We start from the raw sequence: 5,542 nt of genomic DNA, 5'->3' as shown, positions 1-5,542 counted from the left end.
TCTTCTTTCACTGTCCTATCTAAGACATCAATTGCCACAACTGCTTGATTGTGTGGATTTGGATATTTTCTCCACATTGCTTGGGCAACAGTTTCCCATGGATGGCTAAAATATAGAAAATAATTAAGCATCTAATTCTAAATAAGCTGCAAGAATGTCTAAAGGAAGTCACAAATTGTCTTTTTTACAAACTCAAAATCGAATAACCTCTCACGTGGATTCTGATGGCAATCAATTTGCTAAATGTGTAGCTTCAAAGGAGCAAAATAAGGAAGATTTAGAGTTTCGAAAGGGTAGGGGGGATCACAATTTTATTATAGAAAAAAAAACAATTTCATGGGTTTTACCGTTTATAATAAATCGTTTACTAGGACTGGCTAGAACGGTGTTTTGAAAAAATGGTAGAATCAATGTACCTTTTTTTAATACATCTCAAGTTTCCTCTGATGGACTTCAAAAGCCTCAGACATGTGCATACATAAGATGCATCAGTTTGAGGAATTCTAGAATTTTTCTAGAGAGCTTAACATACATATATTATGGTCATGTAGACCATAATATAAACACAAGAATTCAGAAAATTGTATCAATCCTTAAGTAACCCCCCCCCCCCAAAAAAAGAAAACTTTATTCTTTGCTCAAAATTGTAGATCTCTGTACATTTCTATGTTCTTAAAAAAAAATATGAGATAAGGGACATAAAAAGCATAGACAAATGATACCAAATCAGCACACAAGGGGCCATAAGTTGGGTCAGAATGCTTAGAAATTGTACCTTGAAAAAATACATTTTTAAGCAGCTACCCCCCCCCCCCTCAAGAGCCGGACCGGTTCCAAATTTGAGTGAAATCACAAGTATGTGCAGGAACACAACCCTTAGGGGGGGGAGCATTTTCAATCACAGCTGTCCAGGAAGGGGTGTAACAGAGAAATTTAGTTCTTATCCACAACATGGAAAAGGGTCAGCTATTTACCCACATTGGGCATATGAAATCATATTGTGGTCTGATTTTGGTGTTTTAAGTTTATCTTAATAAACTGTAAATAAAGACCAACTTGCACCAATACAATTCCAAATATGTAAAATTCATTAAATTTCCGGAAATGCTTCAAAGTTATTATCACATGTAAATTTGCACAATTCTAGAAAAAGAAACGCCCTCCAATAAAGCTGAAGTTTCAATAAAAATTGAACATTCAAATTCTGAAAAAAAAAAATGAAAAACGAAGTTATAGAAAATGAATATGTTAAAATGAATTATTTATGAAAACATATGAACATTTTTAACATATGAATATGTTAATAAGAATATATTAAAACGAATTTAAAGAAAATGAAAAACAAATTTATATTACTGCCTTTTAAAGGAGTACATGCTTGCCTATTAGCATAAAGTTTGTCAAATTTCGGTGTCAGTCATATTATAGCAATACAAAGCTTCTTTTCTGCAAACAAACAAACACAATATTTTGATTTCATTTCACATAAAACTTACCCCCACCCTAGTAAGTTTTTTCAGAGGATCAGTATGTGCACTTGCTAGGAACAGGAAGGCCCCTAATTCTTTCTTTGACTTGAAATATATGGCTAGAACTGATTTTTAGACACATTTGGGATGTTAGAAAAGAGGTGAAAATTGGTTCATTAATCTGTGTTATTCTCAGACTGTGCTTTGTAACTGCTATACATTTGCCAAGCCTTCCACTCAGTAGATGCACGAAAAAGGTTAAATTGACCAACAATAAACTGATGAATGAGTACCTAACTTTACTTTTCAAAAAGAAAACCTGAATATGAATCAGAATTCTTTCTTGACTATATTGAACAAGGGGTTATTTTTCTTGATAACTTAGGGACTCATAATTCCACTTTAATGGTCATAAATTGTGGTAGATTATGTATTTAAATGAACAAGTAATTTTGAACAGACAACAAGCAAAGGATTTAGGCCTCTTCAGCAGTGGAATGGGCTTGGATAAGAGAAAGACAATCTTTGTTACAATTTTTGGGGATGACAAATTTGGTACTTCTAAGCATTCAAATAACCCAAACATATCCAAACATTTATTTTCTTCACAAACTAAATTATGACTGTGTGTTTTTTTTCATAAGAGATGCATTGCATTTAAACTACCAAATAATTATATTGCTTTAATGAATTCTTGATTCTGGGTCTTGCAGGAAGGTCTCATACAAACCTTTTAGTTTCCTCAGAATCTTCCAATACCCAAAATTTGAAAAAATACTTTCTGGGTATTTTATTGAAAACATTGCACCCCTTCTAGATTTTGAAAAGTTAATTTAACCCACACCACCCAACCTTAATACTATGGTACTGAAAATTGATGCCACTTAAAACCAAGGTTTATCCATTTATAAGATAACAATTATCACCTGTAAAAGTCTTAGTTATTATTATATTGTCAAAGTTATTTTATTATTGTAGCTTATATTGTTACAATGAAAGTGGTCAAGTATAGTTCTGAAATATGGGTGTTTCAAAAGGAAAGCAGATTGACCCCCAATGGGGTGGAAAGAGATTATAAGGAAGGATTAAAAGAAAACTGAAATTTTATGGGGAGGAGGGGAAGAGAATAAAGTTTTGAATAGATTGAAGTGGAGGAGTGTGTTCAGTGGAGTTGGCCCCAGGCATCTTTGTACTGCATAGGGAGGAGGGCTAGAAAATAAAACTTTGAATAGATTGAAGTGGAGGAGGAGTATGTGCAGCTGTCTTGGCCTAAGACAGCTTCGTATTACATAAGGAGGGGGGCTATAGAATAAAACCGTGAATAGATTGAAGTAGAGGAAGAGTGTGTACAGCTGTGTGCAGCTCTGTTGCATAGGGAGAGGGGCTGGAGAATCAAACATTGAATATATTTAAGTGGAGGAGTGTGTACAACAGTGTTGGCCTCAGACAGCAATGTACATCATGGAGAGGAGTAGAGAATAAGAAGTGTTGCCCTCAATAGCTTCCTCTTTATGCTAAAGTGCTAGCTAATAGCACTTTGAGTGCTAGCTAATAGTATTGAGGGCTAGTTGCCCTCAATAGCTTCCTCTTTATGCTTCCAATTCTAATTGAATGGCCACTGTGTTTCAGTAGCTGTTCTTAAAAAAAATGAAACAAACAGTCGAAATTTAGCATGAGAAGAAAGGTAACAAGGAGGGAGCACCCTTCATATATAGAATAATTTCTGTTTGTTTTGAGTTTTAATTTTGCTTCTTACTTCCAGTTTAAAAAAACTTATTTTTTATTATTTGATTTCTGATTGTTTTTCAAATAATACTGGTAAATCTGGCTCACCCTCTATGATATACACCTCTCCCTAACAGGAAACTCTTCTGTAGAAATTTCATTCAATATAAATTTCACCACCTTGTCAAATTCTCTCCAGCCAGTTCTGTCCTTGCTGGCCAGACAGTTCTATCCTTTCTGAAAATCCCCCAACCCCTGTAAAATTTCTTGCAGACAATTCAACCTGAAAAATTTTCCTTAGGATAATTTCATTTAAAATTTTTGTCATTTCTAATTGGTTGCTCTATCACTCTGGAAATGCCTCCTTCCATGGAAATTTTTCCCCAAAATCAAAAACATGCAGTAAATAGCCCCCAGAACTTCTCCACATGCAAAAATGAGTTGTCAAAGAATATGTAGGACAATTAAAAAGAATTTTGTCAAATCCCCCAGTGTAGAAGATTCTAAGACCCAAAGAAGATTCTTGTTATGGAAATCCACCCCAAACACAAAATCTCCTTCCCCCCAAAAGAATGTCAATATATTTCCCAACAACAAATGCCACATGTAAAGAATGGGCAAATTACATAACTTACATGCCTTCCCCCACAGAATGTGGGGGCCATTTTATCTCTAAAGAGATAAATATTTGATATTTCAACTATACTGAACAAAATGACTATCTCAAAAATTTTGATCAGATAACTTTGGAGAAAAGGGGCAAAAGAGAGGGACCAGTCGCCCTCCAATCTTTTTGGTCACTTAAAAAGAGAACTAGAACTTGTAATTCCCACTCAAATGAGCCCTCTCTTGATCTCCTAAGACCATTATTTTGATACAATCTTCCCCCAGAAAAAAAAACACACCCATGATCTTTCTCCTGGCAAAAAAAAAGCTAAATTCCACATTTTTGTATATAGGAACTTAAAACTCCTATAACAGGGTTTTCTGATAAGGTGAATCTGATGGTGTGATTTTCATTGAGATTCCTTCAACTTTAAGGGGTATTTTCCCTCTATTTCAAAAAGAAGGCAAATGAGAAATGATTCTCTTGATGTATCTGTTGATATTACAATTCAACTTTTTAGAGTTTTTGGATACTATTGAGCCAAGTCACTGCTTACTTACAGCTTGTTACCACAGACTGTTTGATATGGATGAAAAAAAACTGAGTTGAGTACACATTGCCCTGGCTCTGCTATCACTTGTTAAGAGCTGGTTTAAGCCTCATGCTTTGACAAAGAAAAGTTACAATTCCTCAGGATCTCAGGAATGGGGGTGCTGTACTAACAATACTTTGCTTGTAATACTTTGTATTATAATCCAATTGGCTTATAAGCCAATTGGATAGCAAGACTTGAGACATAGTTATATATTGTGCAAAAACAAATATGTGTAAAAATTAGTTAGTTAGAATACCTCAAGTCCCCTAGAACTGAGGAGGGGTCTTACTGACTTGGAATGCATGCTTATCAGACATGGTTACTTAAACACCAAAATATTTATTTCTTTATTTTTCAGAAGTTATGAGTGAAAACTCCAGGCAAAAAGAACACAGCACTGGTAAATTCTTTTAGAAGATCTCTTAAGACACTAGACTTCAAGCTTGATACAAGAATGTCAGAAGTAGCTCATTTTGTTGATACAAATCTCTGTACTGAAAACAAGCAAGAAGTGCTTATGGATACCACAAAGTAAAGATCAAGTTATTTCCACATAAATAGAACACTGAAAAAGTGACACTTTGTCTGCTCATGGGAACAAGACAAACAGCTAAAAAATTTTGTAGGAAGGTCACCAAATAACAAAAAATTAGCACAGTGCAGAATTTTGCAATAAAATTTAATATGGGTCAAGATAAAATTGCCAAAACTCATTTTATCTTGATATTTTGTTTATTATGGGCCAAAGTTTAGTCATCACAAATTACCAATTTAAAGTGTTAAGCCAACATAACCTGACATCTGTTTATATAGCCTACTGGCAGTACTGATGTCATTACCTTAATTACCTTAAATCACATTTGCCAGCAAGATAAGGTGGTAAACACAATCATCATATAGATTTTACATTTAATACCATTTATAACCAATAATTGCGACATCATTTATCATGTTATATATGAACATGCAGTTTTTTAATTAGAAAATTGAGTAGGTATAGCAATTTCCTTTAAAAAAAGCCATTAAACAGCTCTCTATGATAATTTAGAGCCATACTACCAGCACAGAAAAAAGAGGATGCATCAGTGTTTCCCATGTAAAAGGTGATTATCCTTGTTGTTCAATCCAAGGGACTGTAAGTTTCCT

The sequence above is a fragment of the Artemia franciscana genome, chromosome 6, assembly GCF_032884065.1.
Source record: "Artemia franciscana chromosome 6, ASM3288406v1, whole genome shotgun sequence".
Lineage (NCBI taxonomy): Eukaryota > Metazoa > Arthropoda > Branchiopoda > Anostraca > Artemiidae > Artemia > Artemia franciscana.
The sequence above is the reverse complement of the archived record's forward strand: the minus strand, read 5'-3'. Positions refer to the sequence as shown.